General features: G+C 39.1%; 1 protein-coding gene across 5 annotated transcripts in view; it reads left to right on the forward strand.

Moving 5' to 3' along the window:
• ACSL4 (acyl-CoA synthetase long chain family member 4) overlaps positions 1-25,916 on the forward strand; it is an 89,778-nt gene that overhangs the window by 11,109 nt on the left and 52,753 nt on the right. For all 5 annotated transcript variants that reach the window (XM_060086812.1, XM_060086815.1, XM_060086816.1 and 2 more), the window contains exon 2: positions 23,240-23,292. The gene's annotated coding sequence lies outside the window, so the exon portion shown is untranslated. The remainder of the gene's footprint in view (positions 1-23,239; positions 23,293-25,916) is intronic.

Raw genomic sequence — 25,916 nt, forward strand, 5'->3', positions numbered from 1 at the left:
CCTGTGTGAAAGAAAATCAATGATGTTTCAAAGTCATACAGTTACATATTTGGGTTGCATAAAATTGTTCTGTAGAATGAGCTAAACTTTTAGAATTTGAGTTTGGTACTTGGCCATATCTGGGGCCATGTCCTGCGATTGCTACACCTTTTTAAAAAATTTTTTTTTTCTTGCTTTTATGGCAGTACCCCATTGCTGATGAAAGATCAGGATGTTGCCTGGACTTGGCATCAGGCGCCGAACCTCAATGCCTTTCTCTTCTACTTTCAGGCATAGCAGACCTGGAAACCATAAGATCAAGGTGCTGGAAGCATTCTGATAATCCCTTTTCTTATTCTTTAAAAATCTGGCCTGTTGCTGTCACACAACCATCAGGCCTCAAGATGTATGCTTAACAGAGAACGTTTATTTTCAGAACCTCCTCTGTGTTGACCTTAGTTTTGCTTTTGAAGAAGAGTAAGCAGCAGGTTGCCCCGTATAGTACATGAGAAAGCGAACCGCCTTTACCTTTTACTGCTGCTCACATTGTTTGCAGATGCTTCCAGGAGGATTGAATTATAACCTAATTTAAAGATGTATTTTCACTTAACTATTCACAGAAATAACTGCAAAGGGATGTCTTAAAGGCAAATTACACATTGTAGGTACAGCAGAAGTTAAATGCTTTAGGGATAAATGGATGATATCTGCTGGTCGGAAATATCAACACTGTTGAAGTTATAGCAAGTTTCTTGGCTGACCTTTTTATGGGGACAGATAACTCCCCTTCCTTAAACAGTGTTTCATTGAGATGGGAAAAAGACTTCTGCTCTGCTTGGGAGTTTTTAGTACACTGGTGCTTCTCTTTAAATCTGTTTTTGAAATTCTTGTTTCGGATCTCATCTTCTGCAAAAGTGCCTTATATTGAGGCATTGTCAATACTCAAGTAATGAAACCTACAAGTAAGGAAACCTACAAGTAAGGAAACCTCCGTTGGGTGTGTTCTGAAGTGGAACTAACCTATTCCAAATTTTACACTTGCTGGAGGAGTATTATAACCAGAAGGTTATAATCTGTTTGTAACAGGTGGATAGTAGTCTGCAGATGAAATTGATCCAGACCTTTTAGTTTTCTGTTTGTGTTTTTAGCTCTGCATTGTCCTTTCCTTTATTCCTTTTCAGAACCTCACTTTCAGGCTTTGCATAATTTTTCCTTGCCCCAATATTTAAAGGAAATTTAAAAAATCCATTTTGGGACTTCCGGGTAAGATGGCGGAAGAGTAAGACGCGGAGATCACCTTCCTCCCCACGGATACACCAGAAATACAGCTACACGTGGAACAACTCCTACAGAACACCTACTGAACGCTGGCAGAAGACCCCAGACCTCCCAAAAGGCAAGAAACTCCCCACATACCTGGGTAGGGCAAAGCGGAGAGATTCCCGCACAGAGGAGCGGTGCCGAGCGGCACTCACCAGCCCGAGAGGCTTGTCTGCTCCCCCGCCGGGGCGGGTGGCGCTGGAGCTGAGGCTCGGGCTTCGGTCAGAGCGCAGGGAGAGGACTGGGGCTGGCGGCGAGAACTCAGCCTGAAGGGGGCTAATGTGCCACAGCTAGCCGGGAGGGAATCCGGGAAAACTCTGGAGCTGCCGAAGAGGCAGGAGACTTTTTCTTCCCCCTTGGTTTCCTGGTGCGCGAGGAGAGGGGATTAAGAGCGCCGCGTAAAGGAGCTCCAGAGACGGGCGCGAGTCGTGGCTGAAAGCGCGGACCCCAGAGACGGGCGTGGGACGCTGGGGCTGCTGCTGCCACCGCCAAGAAGCCTGTGTGCGAGCGCAGGTCACTGTCCACACCGCCCTTCCGGGAGCCTGTGCAGCCTGCCACTGCCGGGGTCCCGGGATCCAGGGGCGGCTTCCCTGGGAGAACGCACGGCGCGCCTCGGGCTGGTGCAACATCACGCCGACCTCTGCCGCTGCAGGCTCGCCCCGCACTCCGTCCCCCTCCCTCCCGCCCGGCCTGAGTGAGCCAGAGTCCCCGAAGAGGCTGCTCCTTTAACCCTGTCCTGTCTGAGCGAAGAACAGACGCCCTCCGGTGACCTACATGCAGAGGCGGGGCCAAATCCAAAGCTGAGACCGAGGAGCTGTGAGAACAAAGAAGAGAAAGGGAAACCTCTCCCAGCAGCCTCAGAAGCAGCGGATTAAAGCTCCACAATCAACTTGATGTACCCTGAATCTGTGGAATACATGAATAGACAACAAATCATCCCAAATTGAGGAGCCAGGAGTCAGTGCTGTGCCTCTGAGGTGGGAGAGCCAACTTCAGGACACTGGTCCACAAGAGACCTCCCAGCTCCACACAATATCAAACGGCGAAAATCTTCCAGAGATCTCCATCTCAACAGCAGCACCCAGCTTCACTCAACGACCAGCAAGCTATAGTGCTGGACACCCTATGCCAAACAACTAGCAAGACAGGAACACAATGCCACCCATTAGCAGAGAGGTGGCCTAAAATCATAAAAAGTCCGCAGACACCCCAAAACACACCACCAAACGTGGACCTGCCCACCAGAAAGACAAGATCCAGCCTCATCCACCAGAACACAGGCAGTAGTCCCCTCCACCAAGAAGCCTACACAACCCACTAAACCAACCTTAGCCACTGGGGACAGACACCAAAAACAACGGGAACTACGAACCTGCAGCCTGCAAAAAGGAGACCCCAAACACAGTAAGATAAGCAAAATGAGAAGACAGAAAAACACACAGCAGGAGAAGGAGCAAGATAAAAACCCACCAGACCTAACAAATGAAGAGGTAATAGGCAGTCTACCTGAAAAAGAATTCAGAATAATGATGGTAAAGATGATCCAAAATCTTGGAAATAGAATAGACAAAATGCAAGAAACAGTTAACAAGGACCTAGAAGAACTAAAGTTGAATCAAGCATCGATTAGAAACACAATAAATGAAATAAAAAATACTCTAGATGGGATCAATAGCAGAATAACTGAGGCAGAAGAACGGATAAGTGAGGTGGAAGATAAAATAGTGGAAATAACTGCTGCAGAGCAAAATAAAGAAAAAAGAATGAAAAGAACAGAGGACAGTCTCAGAGACCTCTGGGACAACATTAAACGCACCAACATTCGAATTATAGGGGTTCCAGAAGAAGAAGAGAAAAAGAAAGGGACTGAGAAAATATTTGAAGAGATTATAGTTGAAAACTTCCCTAATATGGGAAAGGAAATAGTTAATCAAGTCCAGGAGGCACAGAGAGTCCCATACAGAATAAATCCAAGGAGAAATACACCAAGACACATATTAATCAAACTGTCAAAAATTAAACACAAAGAAATCATATTAAAAGCAGCAAGGTAGGGCCTCCCTGGTGGCGCAGTGGTTGAGCGTCCGCCTGCCGATGCAGGGGATACGGGTTCGTGCCCCGGTCTGGGAGGATCCCACATGCCGCGGAGCGGCTGAGCCCGTGAGCCATGGCCGCTGAGCCTGCGCGTCCGGAGCCTGCGCGTCCGGAGCCTGTGCTCCGCGACGGGGGAGGCCACAACAGTGAGAGGCCCGCATACCAGAAAAAAAAAAAAAAAAAAAAAGCAGCAAGGCAAAAACAACAAATAACACACAAGGGAATCCCCATCAGGATAACAGCTGATCTCTCAGCAGAAACTCTACAAGCCAGAAGGGAGTGGCAGGACATAATTAAAGTGATGAAGGAGAAAAACCTGCAACCAAGATTACTCTACCCAGCAAGGATCTCATTCAGATTTGGTGGAGAAATTAAAACGTTTACAGACAAGCAAAAGCTGAGAGAGTTCAGCACCACCAAACCAGCTTTACAACAAATGCTAAAGGAATTTCTCTAGGCAAGAAACACAATAGAAGGAAAAGAACTACAATAACGAACCCAAGACAATTAAGAAAATGGGAATAGGAACATACATATCAATAATTACCTTAAATGTAAATGGACTAAATGCTCCCACCAAAAGACACAGACTGGCTGAATGGATACAAAAACAAGACCCATATATATGCTGTCTACAAGAGACCCACTTCAGACCTAGAGACACATACAGACTGAAAGTAAGGGGATGGAAAAAGATATTCCATGCAAATGGAAACCAAAAGAAAGCTGGAGTAGCAATTCTCATATCAGACAAAATAGACTTTAAAATAAAGACTACTAGAAGAGACAAAGAAGGACACTACATAATGATCAAGGGATCAATCCAAGAAGAAGATATAACAATTGTAAATATTTATGCACCAAACATAGGAGCACCTCAATACATAAGGGAAATATTAACAGCCATAAAAGGAGAAATCGACAGTAACACAATCATAGTAGGGGACTTTAACACCCCACTTTCACCAATGGACAGGTCATCCAAAATGAAAATAAATAAGGAAACACAAGCTTTAAATGATACATTAAACAAGATGGACTTAATTGATATTTATAGGACATTCCATCCAAAAACAACAGAATACACATTTTTCTCAAGTGCTCATGGAACATTCTCCAGGATAGATCATATCTTGGGTCACAAATCAAGCCTTGGTAAATTTAAGAAAATTGAAATTGTATCAAGTATCTTTTCCGACCACAATGCTATGAGACTAGATATCAATTACAGGAAAAGAGCTGTAAAACATACAAACACATGGAGGCTAAACAATACACTACTTAATAACGAAGTGATCACTGAAGAAATCAAAGAGGAAATTAAAAAATACCTAGAAACAAATGACAATGGAGACACGACGACCCAAAACCTATGGGATGCAGCAAAAGCAGTTCTAAGAGGGAAGTTTATGGCAATACAATCCCACCTTAAGAAACAGGAAACATCTCGAATAAACAACCTAACCTTGCACCTAAAGCAATTAGAGAAAGAAGAACAAAAACATCCCAAAGTTAGCAGAAGGAAAGAAATCATAAAAATCAGATGAGAAATAAATGAAAAAGAAATGAAGGAAACGATAGCAAAGATCAATAAAACTAAAAGCTGGTTCTTTGAGAAGATAAACAAAATTGATAAACCATTAGCCAGACTCATCAAGAAAAAAAGGGAGAAGACTCAAATCAATAGAATTAGAAATGAAAAAGGAGAAGTAACAACTGACACGGCAGAAATACAAAAGATCATGAGAGATTACTATAAGCAACTCTATGCCAATAAAATGGACAACCTGGAAGAAATGGACAAATTCTTAGAAATGCACAACCTGCCAAGACTGAATCAGGAAGAAATAGAACATATGAACAGACCAATCACAAGCACTGAAATTGAAACTGTGATCAAAAATCTTCCAACAAACAAAAGCCCAGGACCAGATGGCTTCACAGGCGAATTCTATCAAGCATTTAGAGAAGAGCTAACACCTATCCTTCTCAAACTCTTCCAAAATATAGCAGAGGGAGGAACACTCCCAAACTCATTCTACGAGGCCACCATCACCTTGATACCAAAACCAGACAAGGATGTCACAAAGAAAGAAAACTACAGGCCAATATCACTGATGAACATAGATGCAAAAATCCTCAACAAAATACTAGCACACAGAATCCAACAGCACATTAAAAGGATCATACACCATGATCAAGTGGGGTTTATTCCAGGAATGCAAGGATTCTTCAATATACGCAAATCAATCAACGTGATACACCATATTAACAAACTGAAAGAGAAAAACCATATGATCATCTCAATAGATGCAGAGAAAGCTTTTGACAATATTCAACACCCATTTATGATAAAAACCCTGCAGAAAGTAGGCATAGAGGGAACTTTCCTCAACATAATAAAGGCCATATATGACAAACCCACAGCCAGCATCGTCCTCTATGGTGAAAAATTGAAACCATTTCCACTAAGATCAGGAACAAGACAAGGTTGCCCACTCTCACCACTCTTATTCAACATAGTTTTGGAGGTTTTAGCCACAGCAATCAGAGAAGAAAAGGAAATAAAAGGAATCCAAATGGGAAAAGAAGAAGTAAAGCTGTCACTGTTTGCAGATGACATGATACTATACATAGAGAATCCTAAGGATGCTACCAGAAAACTACTAGAGCTAATCAATGAATTTGGGAAAGTTGCAGGATACAAAATTAATGCACAGAAATCTCTGGCATTCCTATATACTAATGATGAAAAATCTGAAAGTGAAATCAAGGAAACACTCCCATTTACCATTGCAACAAAAAGCATAAAATATCTAGGAATAAACCTACCTAAGGAGACAAAAGACCTGTATGCAGAAAATTATAAGACACTGATGAAAGAAATTAAAGATGATACAAATAGATGGAGAGATGTACCATGTTCTTGGATTGGAAGAATCAACATTGTGAAAATGACTCTACTACCCAAAGCAATCTACAGATTCAATGCAATCACTATCAAACTACCAATGGCATTTTTCACAGAGCTAGAACAAAAAATTTCACAATTTGTATGGAAACACAAAAGACCCCGAATAGCCAAAGCAATCTTGAGAACGAAAAATGGAGCTGGAGGAATCAGGCTCCCTGACTTCAGACTATACTACAAAGCTACAGTAATCAAGACAGTATGGTACTGGCACAAAAACAGAAAGATAGATCAATGGAACAGGATAGAAAGCCCAGAGATAAACCCACGCACATATGGTCACCTTATCTTTGATAAGGGAGGCAGGAATGTACAGTGGAGAAAGGACAGTCTCTTCAATAAGTGGTGCTGGGAAAACTGGACAGGGACATGTAAAAGTATGAGATTAGATCACTCCCTAACACCATACACAAAAATAAGCTCAAAATGGATTAAAGACCTAAATGTAAGGCCAGACACTATCAAACTCCTAGAGGAAAACATAGGCAGAACACTCTATGACATAAATCACAGCAAGATCCTTTTTGACCCACCTCCTAGAGAAATGGAAATAAAGACAAAAATAAACACATGGGACCTAATGAAACTTAAAAGCTTTTGCACAGCAAAGGAAACCATAAACAAGACCAAAAGACAACCCTCAGAATGGGAGAAAATATTTGCAAATGAAGCAACTGACAAAGGATTAATCTCCAAAATTTATAAGCAGCTCATGCAGCTCAATAGCAAAAAAACAAACAACCCAATCCAAAAATGGGCAGAAGACCTAAATAGACATTTCTCCAAAGAAGATATACAGACTGCCAACAAACACATGAAAGAATGCTCAACGTCTTTACTCATTAGAGAAATGCAAATCAAAACTACAATGAGATATCATCTCACACCAGTCAGAATGGCAATCATCAAAAAATCTAGAAACAATAAATGCTGGAGAGGGTGTGGAAAAAAGGGAACACTCTTGCACTGCTGGTGGGTTTGTGAATTGGTACAGCCACTATGGAGAACGGTATGGAGGTTCCTTAAAAAACTACAAATAGAACTACCATATGACCCAGCAATCCCACTCCTGGGCATATACCCAGAGAAAACCATAATTCAAAAAGAGACATGTACCAAAATGTTCATAGCAGCCCTATTTACAATAGCCCTGAAATGGAAACAACCTAAGTGTCCATCATCGGATGAATGGGTAAAGAAGATGTGGCACATATATACAATGGAATATTACTCAGCCGTAAAAAGAAATGAAATTGAGCTATTTGTAATGAGGTGGATGGACCTAGAGTCTGTCATACAGAGTGAAGTAAGTCAGAAAGAGAAAGACAAATACTGTATGCTGACACATATATATGGAATTTAAGAAAAAAAATGTCATCAAGAACCTAGGAGTAAGACAGGAATAAAGACACAGACCTACTAGAGCATGGACTTGAGGATATGGGGAGGGGGAAGGGTAAGCTGTGATAAAGTGAAAGAGCGGCATGGACATATATACACTACCAAACATAAGGTAGATAGCTAGTGGGAAGCAGCCGCATAGCACAGGGAGATCAGCTCGGTTCTTTGTGACTGCCTGGAGGAGTGGGATAGGGAGGGTGGGAGGGAGACGCAAAAGGGAGGGGATATGGGAACATATGTATATGTATAACTGATTAAATTTGTAAAAAAAAAAAACTGCAAACTTAAAAAAAAAAAAAAAAAAAAAAGAAAATCCATTTTGAGCAAGCCAGCTGGTACCTAAGCATTAACAGGTATAACTGGATAATCCCAGAGGGCAGCTATTATTATTAAGTTTTTAAAAAAGTCTGGTTGGGCTATTATTATAGGGTTGAGGGTTGGCTCATGGGTATCCCTCCTTTCCTATTCTATGTATATGTCTACTCTCTATGTTTGTCATGTCCTCTTAAAATATTGTCTATTGAACAGTAAGCTCCAGAAGGGGTGGGCTTGGTAAATGCTCATTCAATTTTTCTTGAACGAATGCATGTGCATATACCTGTAGCTGCCCATGATTTGGGAAACTAAATTTTTAAAAATATTACAGATGAAAAGGGTGGTTACTGCCTATACTTATTTTTAATTATTTCCCTCAAATGTCCTTATGGTGGTTAGTCTTCAGCAGTGATGATTACAAAACCGAAGAAAGTAGAGACTCAACCGTCTGTTTCCTGCTTCAGTGAGCCTATGCCCAATAGGATAACATCACTTTCATATTATGAAAGTCACTGCATATGTCATTAAGTCTTTACAACTTTCGGTTGTCATGCTGGAAGGCATAGCTTCTTCCAAGACTTCTTTCTACCAAAGAAGTTTTATTCCATCATATTCTTGTTTAAATGTAGGAATCTCTTAACTAAATGGATTTTTTCTTCTGGATTTAAAAAATGTGATCTTAATACGTGGCTTATTTTTAAAAATAAATGTTTCATTTTGGAATAATTTTAGATTTACAATGAATTTGTAAGGATAGTTCAGAGGTCCTGGATATCTTTCCCCAGCTCCCCATAATGTTAACATTTTACATAACAGACACTGTTGCAGTACTCTAAACTATATAATTTATTTGGATTTCCCTAGTTTTACTATCAAAGTCTTCAATTTTTTTCCTGTTCCAGGATCCAAAATTGTTATACATGTTTATTTTAGAAAACATGTATGGATAAAAAAACAAAACAAAGTACAGGTAGTCCCCCTACACAGAGACAACTATTGAGATTTTTTAGTATATATACTTCCATATCCCCCAAACCTTTCTGAATTCACCTAAAAAATAAAATGTATTTTATATACCGTTTTGTAATTTGCTTTTTTACACTTAATATAGCATTTAAATATTTTTGTGAACATCTTCCCATGTCTGCTATTTTTAATATAGTTTAATCTATTCCCTATCCTTATTTATTTGTTTGTTTATTTGGCCGTGCCAGTGGCTTGAGGGATCTTAGTTCCCTGACCAGGGATTGAACCCAGGCCCCCGGCAGTGAAAGCGCCAAGTCCTACCCACTGGACTGCCGGGGAATTCCCTGTCCTTAGTTATTTTGTTTCCATTTCTTTGTTCAGTTAATTCTTCATGGTTTAAGGCCAAACTATGCATGTGTTCTCAACGTTTTCCCCCCCAACAAACCTGAGAAATAGGACACTCTTATCAGTAACAATGTTTCATTAACCCATTGATTCTAAATATGTGTGTATTAGGTTGAACCATTTGAAATTGCTATATTTTTGTATGTAACAGCTTTTCGACTATTGGCAATTTTATATGGTTCAACCTAATAGTTTAAAAAAGCTTTCTAGTTCATTCTGATCCCTTTCCTCCGATCTCACTCAACTGAGAACCCCTGGCCTCTCAACTCTACTGAGAATCCCTGCATTTAGAATGGTGAGCTAACTCTGAAACATTTCACCAGGCAAAAATGTTGACAAATCACCTTCCAGGTGTCTCTGATAAACACAACATCCTTATGACTTATGCCTATGTTGATGACATATGCAGAGAACTTGAACTCCGGTGAATTGCATCTGTCCATCAGCATGTTGAAAATAGACTTCTGAGCATCCAGCCTAAGCTCTGGAAAATACAGGCTGACTGATGGCTCTGCGTCCTGGTTCTGTATCTGTATTGGATAGCCAGGGGCACTGGCGCCACCCAGTGGTACCTTGTAGACGAGCAGCTGATGTTGCTCTTACCTCTACTTTCACTTTTTTCTTTCTTTCCTCTTCTCCCATGTTTATAGTCTCACCTTCCTTTTCTTTTCTTCATCTGTGCCAATTGCAGTAACGGGTTTCATTTAGCCCAGCTGATAAGAATCAGAGCGCTACACTAGCCATATAATTTTGCTGTGATATCCTTATTTAAGTAAAGGCTTTGGAATATGAGACATGAAATCATACGTGTAAACATACTGAGCAGACTGTTATTCGCTCTGCTTATGAAGTCATGATTCCTACCCAGAATGGGAGTAAAATTTGTACTCTGCCAGAATGTGGCCCGTCTTGTGTTTAATTTCAAGCTTGTCAGTGTATGAGTGGAAGCACGCCTATGTATGTCAGATGTGAGGAGGCATACATACATAGAGTGAAAGATTTAACTGGGAAATCATTCTTTGGTTTCCTTCCTCTTTAGTATGACTTGTTATTTAAGTCAAGAACTATTTAGTAAGCACCTACTGTGTACCTGTACTGTGCTAGGTTCTGGGGATTATAGCAGTGATGGGGACAGAGATGACTTCTGTCTTTAAAGAGCTTACAGCCCAGCCGGGGAACAGAAACTTGAATGCGTTTAGGTGCTGTGCTGGGAGAGGAAACAGCAGAGGCACCTGACGTAAAGCGGGGAGGTCAAGGAAGCCTTTTTAGAAGCGTCATTCAAACTGAGACCTAAAGGAAGCCAGGAAAAGGGAGAAGAGAATGTTCTTGGCAGAGAGAAAAGGATGTGCTAGACGCAGAGGTGAGAGATTAAGCTTCGTGCTTTTGAGAACCTAAAAGAAGTTTGTGATGGCTCGAGCTGTGAGATCAACTCATTTATAAGTTTCACAGCAGTCCTGGGAGGTAGGAGTAGTATTCCCTCCATTTTAGAGTTGTAGCAGATGAGGCACAGAGGGCACAGAACTTGCCCGAGGTCACCCCACTCTAGTAAGTGGTAGCGCCAGGAACTGGACCCAGGCCGTCTGGCTCCAGCACGTTGGCTCACAACTACCTCAGCAGGACGCTGCGTTATAGATACTGGAGCTTCATTGTCCTCCCCCCCTCCCCGGCTCCTCCCCCCTTTACCCTTTGATGAAGCATAGCGCCTTATCCTGTCATCTGTGGTCTTTTTAAGGGCCAAGTTAAATCTTTCTTAGTAAACTGAACGTTAGGCTGTACTGGGTACAACCTCTTCCAAGAACTGGAGCTTATAAATAATGTGAAAAAGTCCTTAAGCTTACAGCATCTGGGTTAGCCCGGAAAGTCTCGGGTTTGCTTTAGTCTTTTATCATTGATTGGGAATCAAATACCTCATTTGATATGCAACTCTATGGTTGCTAACCCATATTTTCCAGAAAATCATAGACGGGAAGTTGTAATTGGTCGTATTTTTAAAAAATGAGTGTAAGGTATATATTCCCCGCAAGGCTAGAATTTTTGTTTGCTTGCTAAAGTTGGCAATATCCTTTTCTCTGACTTAGGTTAAGTTAGTGAAAGGGTAAACACAACTTCTTAAATAGGACTATAGTCTTTAAAAGTCATATGAATTAAAAACCTATTCATGGAGATATTTTCTTACAACAGATCTGATTTGTCCTTTACGTACTTAATATAAAAGCGTGTGCTTTGTAAGATGAGGAATTGACTTCAGTTTGAAATTATTAATTAAAGTTTAATTCTAGATTTTAGAAGTTGGGTTATAAATACTCAGTTGTATATAAACTATTTAAGATTGTTGTAATTAGATATCGTTGAAACACTTGGAATAAAAAGTTGTGTGTGTGTGTTTGTGTGTGTGTGTGTGTGTGTGTGAAATGGCACAAAGCTGGTTGTTTCATTTATTTTCCCATTTGTATATGACTGTGGATTCAGTCAGGACTTAGTACTTGGAAGTGTCTTTCCTGTAGTGAAGGTAGGCTTTTGCTGATGTAGCCACACATTCTTGCCTTGTTCTCTATGCGACCAGAGTTAGGGTTATTACTAGGGTCATCTTTAGGGATGTTTTTGCAAAAAGGCGGGGGGACACTCTGATAAGAATTACTCTGGGACAACATGTGTAAACCAGGGGACAGACCTAGGCAAGCTGGGAAATGTGATTACCCTTGTTTAAACCAATTCACATAGAGCTCAAATTTGTGTGCTTAGCTTCAGAAGCACTGTCTCAACCTGATTGAGGTAACCGGCAGCCACAGGTAGCTTTACCTTTACTTTGGAGTAAAACCATTAATTTTCCAGTAAATGTATTATCGTATATTGCAGTGGAATTGTATGTGTAGCAGCTGGGTTCCTTTTAGAATTTTGAGCATTGTGAACTTGGTGCTGCTAGGCCCTGTTGAGGTTATTGCAGGACACAGAGCTGTGTGGGCCTTACAGGAAGTGAGATTACTTAATGATACTTTACTGTTGCCTGAAACATTTTGAAATGAAAACTTTGAGGGAAAGAAATGATTCAGCCTTTTCTGCCTCCTACTGCTTTTTGAAGTCAGCTAGTACACATTAGTAAGCTGATACCACAGTTGATTGGAACGTCTGAAGCAAGACATTCTTAGGTAAGATGATATCCTCTAAAGTTCTGAGTAGTTGGTCCCAGAGTTCAGGTTGTAAACAAGTGGGTACTGATGGAGAGCTGACTTCTGAAATCCCCTCCCTTCACCGTCCCTCTCATCACCTGTGTGGTAAGCAAAGAAGGGATACCCAGTTGGTGCCTTTTGCCCATGACTCCTTCATCTGGGAGGCCTCAATTCCCGTTAGGGGCCTGGGTCTGGTTAGCTGAAAAATGGTTTCCTTATGGGGCAGAGGAGTGCCAATATGACTCTTCTCATACCTATTAAATCTTATGCTGGCATCATCTGGCATTTGAGTTCCTGTTTGTTTTAATAGTATAAGTGAGTGGAACTCTGGGCTTTAAGGAAATTATTGATACAGAATTTCTATCTGTATGGAACCCCTCATGATTATCTGGCTTTTTGATATTGTCTATTCACTTGCCAGTAGTAGTCAATTTTTGTTAGTCATATTTTGACCTAGGGTACCACGGGGATGCTTAGCTTTAGGAAACATTGTAGTTATAGCAAGAAAAAAACCCACTCATTTTATCTCGCTTCATAGATCATATTACATGAGCGAAAGAAGTTTATTTTACTTTGAGTCTAGTTTAAAAACAGAAGTGTCAAATCTTCTTTCGTAGTGAGGTTGAAGTCAACTTTTGGCTCCTTTTGTAGCATTTCTTCACCACGTGAATAGGGCCAAATGTCTTAAGGGCCATACTCATTGTCACTTATCAACACACACATATACACACAGACACAAGCTAGAATTAGTTGAGAGTGGTGCTATGTTTTCTACTTATGTATTGAATGATAAAAGTAATACGTTCACTGCAGAAGTTTTAGAAAATGTAGGGAAAAATAGAAGGACAAAACTAAAAGTCACCTATAATTCTACAACCCAGAGATTAACATTTCAGATTGTAGCCTGCATATATTTGGTTAATTTGCATCTTAAACCAATTTCACTTCATATGTCTTGACTGTTTTCTCATATCCTTAAATATCTTTGACAACACTGCACTTGATGACTGTGTAGTATTCAATCATAAGGATACATCATTATTTTACCAATCTCCTCTTGGGCATTTGATGTTGTTTCTAGTTTTTCTGTTATTTATATCACAATGGTGACTATTGTCTACATTTGTGTGTGTGTGTGTGCATCTCGGACTATTTCCTTAGGATATTCGTAGAAGTAGAGAGTGAAATTATTCAGTCATGAGTTATGTATGACTTCAAGCATCCAGATGCCTATTGCCAAATTGCTTTCTATAAAGCTTGTATCAATTTACACTTCTGTCAACAGGATAAAAAGTGCCTTTCTGTATACATTTGGGAACAATGAATAATTTCTTTATTCTTAATTGGCACTACTTTTGATGGATCCCCAGTGCATTGCTGTCTGTTTCAGCAAATAAAAATTATTCCTGGCAGAAATGAAAGTGGGGGATGTAATATTATAAACAGTAGTATGACAACGAACTGGCAGCCCCAGATACTTTGAGAATTGTTGAAACAGGCCATATTTTAGCTCTGTCTGTGTTTCTAAAAATATGTTTTCCCTTTTCAAGTAGTTTGTCAATCTCATCTTTAATGTAGAGGAAAATGCTAATACTTTTCTTCTAAAATTATTGCTTCAATAACTGTACTTTGCTGTACAGCAGAAACTAACACAAAATTATAAAGCAACTATACTCCAATAAAAATTAATAAAAAATTATTGCTTCATGAGTGCTTATTGTTCATTACGTTAGTGCTTTCGGTATGTATATTTATTGAGTCCTGCCTTCGAAAACAAAATATAACTTCTGGCAAAAATTGTCCAAGTTTTTGGAACATTTGGTTTGTTACACAGCAGTAATTTCTGGTCAAGTTCTCTTAAATTAACAAATACTTCTTTCAACTATTATTCAGTTCTTTAGTATTTTAGTAAAGGCCTTGTGAATTTGGAATCACCCATGTATCACCATACAGCTTGAGTAAACTTGGAAGGAAGAGATTTGGTAAGTCCAACGTTTGATATTATGCAATCGATTTGTCCAAAACATTTTCTAAAATCAGAATCATAAGATTGCTGGTCCTAGAGGGCGGACAGCAGAAGCAAGAAGAACTACAGTCCTGCATCCTGTGGAACAAAAACCACATTCACAGAAAGATACACAAGATGAAAAGGCAGAGGGTTATGTACTAGATGAAGGAACAAGATAAAACCCCAGAAAAACATCTAAATGAAGTGGAGATAGGCAACCTTCCAGAAAAAGAATTCAGAATAATGATAGTGAAGATGATTCAGGACATCGGAAAAAGAACAGAGGCAAAGATCTAGAAGATGCAAGAAATGTTTAACAAAGACCTAGAAGAATTAAAGAACAAACAAGCAGAGATGAACAATAAAATAACTGAAATGAAAACTACACTAGAAGGAATCAACAGCAGAATAACTGAGACAGAAGAATGGATAAGTGACCTGGAAGACAGAATGGTGGAATTCACTGCTGCGGAACAGAATAAGAAAAAAGAATGAAAAGCAATGAAGACAGCCTAAGAGACCTCTGGGACAACATTAAATGCAACAGCATTTGCATTATAGGGGCACCAGAAGGAGAAGAGAGAGAGAAAGGACCAGAGGAAATATTTGAAGAGATTACAGTTGAAAACTTCCCTAACATGGGAAAGGAAATAGCCACCCAAGTCCAGGAAGTGCAGCAAGTCCCATACAGGATAAACCCAAGGAGAAACACGCCGAGACACATAGTAATCTAATTGGCAAAAATTAAAGACAAAGAAAAATTATTGAAAGCAGCAAGGGAAAAATGACAAATAGCATGCATGGGAGCTCCCAGAAGGTTAACAGCTCATTTCTCAGCAGAAACTCTACAATCCAGAAGAGAGTGGCATGATATACTTAAAGTGATGAAAGCGAAGAACCTACAACCAAGATTACTCTACACGGCAAAGATCTCATTCAGATTCGATGGAGAAATCAAAGCTTTACAGACAAGCAAAAACTAGGAGAATTCAGCACCACCAAACCAGCTCTACAACAAATGCTAAAGGAACTTCTCTAAGTGGGAAACACAAGAGAAGAAAAGGACCTACAGAAACAAACCCAAAACAATTAAGAAAATAGTAATAGGAACATATATATTGATAATTACCTTAAACATGAATGGATTAAATGCTCCAACCAAAAGACACAGGCTTGCTGAATGGATATGAAAACAAGACCCATCTATATGCTGTCTACAAGAGACCCACTTCAGACCTAGGGACACATAGAGACTGAAAGTGAGGGGATGGAAAAAGATATTCCATGCAAATGGAAACCAAAAGAAAGCTGGAGTAGCAATACTCATATCAGATAAAATAGACTTTAAAATAAAGAATGCTACAAGAGACAAGGAAGGACACTACATAATGATCAAGGGATCAATCCAAGAAGAAGATATAACAATTATAAATATATATGCACCCAACATAGGAGCACTTCAATACATAAGGCAACTGCTAACAGCTATAAAAGAGGAAATCGACAGTAACACAATAATAGTGGGGGACTTTAACACCTCCATTACACCAATGGACAGATCATCCAAACAGAAAATACATAAGGAAACACAAGCTTTAAATGACACAATAGACCAGATAGATTTAATTGATATTTATAGGACATTCCATCCAAAAACAGCAAATGACACTTTCTTCTCAAGTGCACACAGAACATTCTCCAGGATAGATCACATCTTGGGTCACAAATCAAGCCTCAGTAAATTTAAGAAAATTGAAATCATATCAAGCATCTTTTCTGACCACTACACTGTGAGATTAGAAATGAATTACAGGGAAAAAATGTAAAAAAACCCACAAACACATGGAGGCTAAACAATGTGTTACTAAGTAACCAAGAGATCAATGAAGAAGTCAAAGAGGAAATCAAAAAATACCTAGAGACAAATGACAAAGAAAACATGACGATCCAAAACCTATGGGATGCAGCAAAAGCAGTTCTAAGAGGGAAGTTTATAGCAATACAAGCCTACCTCAAGAAACAAGAAAAATCTCAAATAAACAATCTAACCTTACACCTAAAGGAAGTAGAGGAAGAAGAACAAAACCCAAAGTTAGTAGAAGGAAAGAAATCATAAAGGTCAGAGCAGAAAGAAATAGAAACAAAGAAAACAATAGCAAAGATCAATAAAACTAAAAGCTGGTTCTTTGAGAAGATAAACAAAATTGATAAACCATTAGCCAGACTCATCAAGAGACAGAGGGAGAGGACTCAAAGCAACAAAATGAGAAATGAAAAAGGAGAATTTACAACAGACACTGCAGAAATACAAAGCATCCTAAGAGACTACTACAAGCAACTCTATGCCAATAAAATGGACAATCTGGAAGAAATGGACACATTTTTAGAAAGGTATAACCTAAGAGTGAACCAGGAAGAAATAGAAAATATGAACAGACCAATCACAAGTAATGAAATTGAAACTGTGGTTAAAAATCTTCCAACAAACAAAAGTCAAGGGCCAGAAGGTTTCACAGGTGAATTCTATCAAACACTTAGAGAAGAGCTAACCCCCATCCTTCTCAAACTCTTCCAAAAAATTGTGGAGGAAGGAACACTCCCAAACTCATTCTATGAGGCCACCATCACCCTGATACCAAAAGCAGACAATGATACTACCAAAAAAGAAAATTAGAGACCAATACCACTGATAAATATAGGTGCAAAAATCCTCAACAAACTACTAGCAAACAGAATCCAACAACACATTAAAAGGATCATACACCATGATCAAGTGGGATTTATTCCAGGGATGCAAGGATTCTTCAATATACATAAATCAATCAATGTGATACACCATATTAACAAATTAAAGAATAAAAACCATATGATCATCTCAATAGATGCAGAAAAAGGTTTTGACAAAATTGAACACCCATTTATGATAAAACCTCTCTAGAAAGTGGGCATAGAGGGAACCTCCCTCAACATAATAAAGGCCATATACGACAAACGCACAGCAAACATCATTCTCAATGGTGAAAAACTGAAAGCATTTCCTCTAAGATCAGGAACAAGACAAGGATGTCCACTCTCATCACAATTTTTCAACATAGTTTTGCCAGTCCTAGCCATGGCAGTCAGAGAAGAAAAAGAAATAAAAGGAATCCAAATTGGAAAAGAAGTAAAACTGTCACTGTCTGCAGATGACATGATACTATACATAGAGAATCCTAAAGATGCCACCAGAAAACTGCTAGAGCTAATCAATGAACTTGGTAAAGTAGCAGGATACAAAATTAATGCGCAGAAATCTCTTGCATTCCTATACACTAATGATGAAACATCTGCAAGAGAAATTAAGGAAACACTCCCATTTACCACTGCAACAAAAAGAATAAAATACCTAGGAATAAATCTACCCAGGGAGACAAAAGATCTGCATGCAGAAAACTATAAGACACTGATGAAAGAAATTAAAGATGATACCAACAGATGGAGAGATATACCATGTTCTTGGGTTGGAATAATCGATATTGTGAAAATTACTATACTATCCAAAGCAATCTACAGATTGAATGCAATCCCTATCAAATTACCAATGGCATTTTTTACGGAACTAGAACAAAAAATCTTAAAATTTGTATGGAGACACAAAGACCCCGAATAGCTAAAGCAGTCTTGAGGGAAAAAAACCTAGCTGGTGGAATCAGACTCCCTGACTTCAGACTATACTACAAAGCTACAGTAATCAAGACAATATGGGGGGGCTTCCCTGGTGGCACATTGGTTGAGGGTCCGCCTGCTGATGCAGGGGACGTGGGTTCGTGCCCCGGTCAGGGAGGATCCCACATGCCACGGAGCGGCTGGGCCCATGAGCCATGGCCTCTGGGCCTGCGCATCTGGAGCCTGTGCTCCACAGCAGGAGAGGCCACTGCAGTGAGAGGCCCGCATACCACACACACACACACACAAAAGACTATATGGTACTGGCACAAAAACAGAAACATAGATCAATGGTACAAGATAGAAAGCCCAGAGATAAACCCACGCTCCTATGGTCAACTCATCTGTGACAAAGGAGGCAAGGATATACAATGGAGAAAAGGCAGTCTCTTCATTCAGTGGTGTTGGGAAGACTGGACAGCTACATGTAAAGAATGAAATTAGAACACTCCCTAACACCATACACAAAAATAAACTCCAAACGGATTCGAGAACTAAATGTAAGACCGGACACTATAAAACTCTTAGAGGAAAACATAGGAAGAACACTCTTTGACATAAATCACAGCAAGATCTTTTTGATTCACCTCCTAGAGTAATGGTAATAAAAGCAAAAATAAACAAATGGGACCTAATCAAACTTAAAAGCTTTTGCACAGCAAAGGAAACCATAGACAAGACGAAAAGACAACCCTCAGAATGGGAGAAAATATTTGCAAATGAATCAATGGACAAAGGATTAATCTCCAAAATATATAAAGAGCTCATGCATCTCAATATTAAAGAAAGAAACAACCCAATCCAAAAATGGGCAGAAGACCTAAATAGACATTTCTCCAAAGAAGACATACAGATGGCCAAGAAGCACATGAAAAGCTGCTCAACATCACTAATTATTAGAGAAATGCAAATCAAAACTACAGTGAGATATCACCTCACACCAGTTAGAATGGGCATCATCAGAAAATCTACAAACAACAAATGCTGGAGAGGGTGTGGAGAAAAGGGAACCCTCTTGCACTGTTGGTGGGAATGTAAATTGATACAGCCACTGTGGAGAATAGTATGGAGTTTCCTTCAAAAACTAAAAATAGAATTACCATATGATCCAGTAATTCCACTTCTGGGCATATACCCAGAGAAAACCTTAATTCAATAAGACACATGCACCCCAATGTTCACTGCAGTGCTATTTACAATAGCCAGGTCATGGAAGCATCCTAAATGCCCATCGATGGACGGATGGGTAAAGAAGATGTCGTACATATATACAATGGAATATTACTCAGCCATAAAAAGGAATGAAACTGACTCATTTATTGAGACGTGGATGGATCTAAATACTGTCATACAGAGTGAAGTAAGTCAGAAAAGAGAAAAACAAATATTGTATATTAGCGCATGTATGTGGAACCTAGAAAAATGGTACAGATGAGCTGGTTTGCAGGGCAATTGAGACACAGATGTAGAGAACAAACGTATGGACACGAAGGGGGGAGAGCTGCGGCGGGGTGGGGATGGTTGTGTGCTGAATTGTACGATTGGGATTGACATGCATACACTGATGTGTATAAAATTGATGACTAATAAGTACCTGCTGTATAAAAAAATAAATAAAATACAATTTTAAAAAAAGCAAAAAAAAAAAAAGGATTGTTGGTCCTGAGTCAAGAATTATCAATGTGACAGCAATTTTCATCTATTAAAATTTTTCTTCCCCAGTGGTTGTTTCCTAATAGTCAAGCTATATCTTAGGTGGATCTTACAAGTAGATTTTTGATATTTGTTGCTTTAAAAAATTCTTATTTAAATGCAGTTGTTCTATTGAGAGCTTTTAAAAAGAATGTGCCTTTCCCTCTTGATACTGTTGTTAGTTTCATCCAAGGTAATCAAAAGGATAGGGATAGTGCACCTTGTTTTGTTTTCTAATATTCTTACATTCATCTTTTTTTTTTTTTTTTTTTTGGTACGTGGGCCTCTCACTATTGTGGCCTCTCCCATTGTGGAGCACAGGCTCTGGACGCACAGGCTCAGCGGCCATGGCTCACGGGCCCAGCCGCTCCACAGCATGTGGAATATTCCCGGACCAGGGCACGAACCCGTGTCCCCTGCATCAGCAGGCGGACTCTCAACCACTGCGCCACCAGGGAAGCCCCACATTCATCTTAAGAGTAAAACTAATCAATACTGATTAGAAAGAAATTCTTAATTTTGCTGTGTAGGGAAGCATATAAGATGCTTTCCTAATGTTCTAGAAAGTAGACCCTATTTTGGTCCATTTGGGGGGGGAGAGTTTGTTTTTAGAGACTAGGTCATTACTCTAATTTTAAAGCCTATTTCAGTTCTGAAAGTGTGCAACTTTTGAAGTAAGGGGTGGAATTTCTATGCATGTAGTTTATCTTCCCATCCCAGGTGAAGTCTGGTACTTATATTGTAGGTTAGGTACTTGTCATTTTTATACACACACAATTTACATATGTGTGCTATGCAAATTGTGTGTATGTGTGCATATATATATATAAAACCATACTAATGATAAAACTATGTGTGTGTATATATATATAATTTATATACATAATTTACCATACTAATTATAAGGGGAGAAGTTAAGTAACAGAATGTGTGATAATAGAATTCTTAGCTAGAGTTGAAGTATTTCTCTTCACATTCAAACTAGACTCTGTCTTTGAGCTAGGGTAAAGATAGTGGGTGTAGTATAAATAAATATTGCTTCAAAACTTAGAAAATGAAACAAAGAACTTACCCCTGAATATTGCAGATTTAACTACATAAAGAAATATTCATTGTTGTCATGGATATACAATTTATATGTTCTTCTAACATTGAAAATAATAATTTTTGACTTAGGAGTAAAATGAAGGATTTTCTGTTTGGCTAAAATTGATTATCATCATTCTAAAATATAATGGTCCATGTAGCTGTCCAGTTTTCCCAGTACCACTTATTGAAGAGGCTGTCTTTTCTCCATTGTATATTCTTGCCTCCTTTATCAAAAATAAGGTGACCATACGTGCGTGGGTTTATCTCTGGGCTTTCTATCTGTTTCATTGATCTGTATTTCTGTTTTTGTCCCAGTACCATAGTGTCTTGATTACTGCAGCTTTGTAGTGTAGTCTGAAGTCTGGGAGCCTGATTCCTCCAGCTTCGTTTTTCTTTCTCAAGATTGCTTTGGCTATTTGGGGTCTTTTGTGTTTCCATACAAATTGTGAAATTTTTTGTTCTAGTTCTGTGAAAAATGCCATTGGTAGTTTGATAGGGATTGCACTGAATCTGTAGATTGCATTGGGTAGTATAGTCATTTTCACAACGTTGATTCATCCAATCCAAGAACATGGTATATCTCTCCATCTGTTTGTATCATCTTTAATTTCTTTCATCAGTGTCTTATAGTTTTCTGCATACAGGTCTTTCGTCTCCTTAGGTAGGTTTATTGCTAGGTTTTTTCTTTTTTTTTTAAACATCTTTATTGGAGTATAATTGCTTTACAATGGTGTGTTAGTTTCTGCTTTATAACAAAGTGAATCAGTTCTACATATACATATGTTCCCATATCTCTTCCCTCTTGCATCTCCCTCCCTCCCACCCTCCCTATCCCACCCCTCTCGGTGGTCACAAACCACCTAGCTTATCTCCCTGTGCTATGTGGCTGCTTCCCACTAGCTATCTATTTTATGTTTGGTGGTGTATATATGTCCATGCCACTCTCTCACTTTGGTATTTTATTCTTTTTGTTGCAGTGGTAAATGGGAGTGTTTCCTTAATTTCTCTTTCAGATTTTTCATCCTTCGTGTATAAGAATGCAAGGGATTTCTGTGCATTAATTTTGTATCCTGCTACTTTACCAAATTCGTTGATTAGCTCTAGCAGTTTTCTGGTAGCATGTTTTGGATTCTCTATGTATAGTGTCATGTCATCTGCAAACAGTGACAGCTTTACTTCTTTTCCGATTTGGATTCCTTTTATTTCTTTTTCTTCTCTGATTGCTGTGGCTAAAACTTTCAGAACTATGTTGAATAATAGTGGTGAGAGTGGACAACGTTGTCTTGTTCCTGATCTTAGAGGCAATGGTTTCAGTTTTTCACCATTGAGAAGGATGTTGGCTGTGGGTTTGTGATATATGGCCTTTATTATGTTGAGGTAAGTTCTCTCTATGCCTACTTTCTGGAGGGTTTTTATCATAAATGGGTGTTGAATTTTGTCAGGAGCTTTCTCTGCATCTATTGAGATGATCATATGGTTTTTCTCCTTCAATTTTTTAATATGGTGTATCACATTGATTGATTTGCATATATTGAAGAATCCTTGCATTCCTGGGGTGAACCCCACTTGTAGAGTTTTGATTACTGTTTCTTAGAGCCAGGCTCAGTTACTTTTGTGAGATCCCAATAGCACGACTTTTAGTCATTTCTTGTTTTTCCTTTGGTACCTGGTTTATCATGCACAGGTAATGTGAAACAGCACGTGAGGTTTCTTTTTATTTAGTTATGTTTAAAATTTTATTTATTTTTTATTTTTATTTTTGGCTGCATTGGGTCTTTGTTGCTGTGTGCAGGCTTTCTCTAGTTGTGGCGAGCGGGGGCTACTCTTTGTTGCAGTGCGTGGGCTTCTCATTTCGGTGGCTTTTCTTACTGCGGAACACAGGCTCTGTGTGCACAGGCTACAGTAGTTGTGGTTTGCGGGCTCTAGAGTGCAGGCTGAGTAGTTGTGGTGCACGGGCTTAGTTGCTCTGCAGCATGTGGGATCTTCCCGGACCAGGGCTTGAACCAGTGTCCCCTGCACTGGCAGGCAGATTCTTAACCACTGCGCCACCAGGGAAGTCCGAGGTTTCTTTTTAAAGGGGATCTTTTCTCATGTCACTATACACATAAATGTTGTCTCTTATTGCAGATTGGAGTCACGAAAGATACACGGATTCTTCTTAAGAGAAAAAGAGGAAATCTGTAAGTATTTGTCCTTTAAAAATTCTAAATTTGCAATCTTGTTAGCTTTTGGAGAAATCTAAGTGACCAAACTAACAGGCATTTTTCCTCTCTTTATATTAGAAAAGCCCTGCCAGTATTTATGTTTGTGTTAAAAAGGCAATATTTGGGAAAGTAAAATAGGAAAGCTTTTTACTCTGGGCAACTTCTAAAATTTAAACTATCTGTCACTCACTTATGAAAGGGGAAGTGATACTTAAAATCTAAATACAATCTTTTTCTTTTGAGTACTACCAAAAAATGGAGTCACAGATTGGAGTTCCAGTTCTGGCTACTGAGGCGGTGTGTCTTTGACAAGCTATTTAGCTTCCTTTGCCTCAATTTCCTCATCTGTAAAATGAGCTTAATAAGTGTAAGTGTCCAGTGAATGGTTCATTAATCTTGATGAAGTTGAATCTGTAGTAGTGTATATTTTCTCCAGTAAATTGAAGCTTATCCTAGTTACTGTTTCTCAAACTGATTTACATATATTTCTGATCTTCAAAAATCTAAGCATCTATACTGTCCTTCACTGAGGCATCTACTCTAGACTATAATATAGAATGAAAGAAACACAACAGAGCACCTAAAGTTAGAATTTTAGTGTTTGAGCCTTGGACCTTGAAAATTACCTAGTCCAGGGGTTCCCAAACATTGACCTTTAGCCCGTGCCCTTGCCAGTGAAGAGTTTTTACTGGTCCATGGTGAAGTGAGGAAAATAAAGACAACAGGCCATGAGATTTTTAAAGCTAAACTTTTTCCATTTAAAGGATTGCTTCTAATTATAAGATATATCCTCCTAATTTTGAGGAGTTAGACCTATTCTGTATTTTATGAAATGATGGTGATAGTAAATGATAGGTTTATGTTTTTTGTTTTTATGTCCATACCTGGCCAAAAAAAAAAAAATTGGCAGCTGTGTCATTGCTGCCTTCTTTGTTTTTAAAACTTTTATTGGTCCATGATATCTTAAAATCTGAATCCAACTTTCTCACTGTACAGATGAGGAAACAGACAGGAGGTTATTTAATTTGTTCCAGGTAGTGCAGCTCAGCAAGCTGCTGAGCTAGGACCAAAGCCCTGTATACAATGCTGCCTCTCTTGTATTTCTGCTCTTCTGAGAATTGCTTTCATTATAATAGATTATGAAATTGAAACAGAAGATCTAGTAGTTCTTATGTGCTAATTCAAAACACTCAATGTTGTTGTAAAGCTAAGGCTTAAAGTCTACTGATCAGCCTGCATTAGAACAATCTTGAACATGACCAAAGATTTTCATCAACAGGCCAGAATTAGTTGTCCCTGAATTCAGCTACATAGGCAGCATGCTATCCCATGATTGACAAAGAAGATACCAATAAGTTTAGTGTTTCCTTTGGGAAATAGACCATAGTGCAATTGTGAGGGCTGTACTATTCAGGCTTCTATAGTTATTTATCCAGAGAGTCTGTTCTCTCTCTCTCTCTCTCTCTCTCTCTCTCTCTCTCTCTCTCTCTCTCTCTCTCTCTCTCTCCCTCTCTCCCCCTCTCCCTCTCCCTCCCTCCCCTCCTACACACACACACACACACACACACACACATCCTACACACATAGATAAATACTTATAGTAGTTGGCCTGCAGTCCATCTAGATGTGTAACAGAAAAAACTACCAAGGTGAAGAGCTGGAGTTGCCAGGAGCCTTAGTGAGAGCATCTGGCCAGTTGTGTTCAGGAGTCAGCAGACACCTTGGAGACTCCTCTTCAATTGGCATAGCTCTGCCTTGGCTATCCCCAAATACACTTCAAAACAGAAATACCTAATTCCCTCATCTCCCTTGCCTCACTCAATGTTTGTGAAGCTCTCATGGGCCAGGTAAACAAATGAACGTGAAGAGAGAACAGAATGGAAAGTATTACCCATCCCTACCATGGAGACATTATCTCTAGGAGTACTTTTCCATGACTTCTTGTATTTGACTTCATGTGGCTTCCTTCTTTAGTTAAAAATTCCTTAATTTCTCAAATGTCAGGCACACACTAATGCAATGTCAATAATTTAAATACATATTGAATTAGTAATGTCAATAATTTAAATACATTTTGAATTAATAATAATGTTAACAAAAATAGGTATTGAATGTTTCGTTGTCTTTGGAATACCTGTACCCTTTTCTTACCAACACTAATATTTAAGAGTTGACTGAATGGCTATAAGATTTCAGCCTTCAACAGATTTATCACTCTTTGAGTTCTTTTATTAACCTCATTTATAAGGAATATTTACTACTGAAGAGCAGAGTGAAGCTTTTTTGTTTTGTTTTATTTTGTTTTCTGCCATGATACAGTTTCACATCATGGTGGCCAGGTAGCTGAGTTGTAGTGACTTATTTTAGCCATTTTGTAAGGAATGGTTTAAGACTACATTGCTGCATATTTTTAACAGTGTGAAGTACTGGGAAACAGCATTAGCAGAGGACCAACCTATTAAACTGGTCCCTCCTCTAGCAAAGGTGGAAGATAGGGCATGTGGCCAAAAAAGATATAAGTTGCAAAATTCTCCCTATAACACAAAGGTACTCCTGTGGAAAGTATCACTGCTGGTTACAGATTTTTATTTGAACCTGAG

This window comes from Mesoplodon densirostris, chromosome X, assembly GCF_025265405.1.
Source record: "Mesoplodon densirostris isolate mMesDen1 chromosome X, mMesDen1 primary haplotype, whole genome shotgun sequence".
NCBI lineage: Eukaryota > Metazoa > Chordata > Mammalia > Artiodactyla > Ziphiidae > Mesoplodon > Mesoplodon densirostris.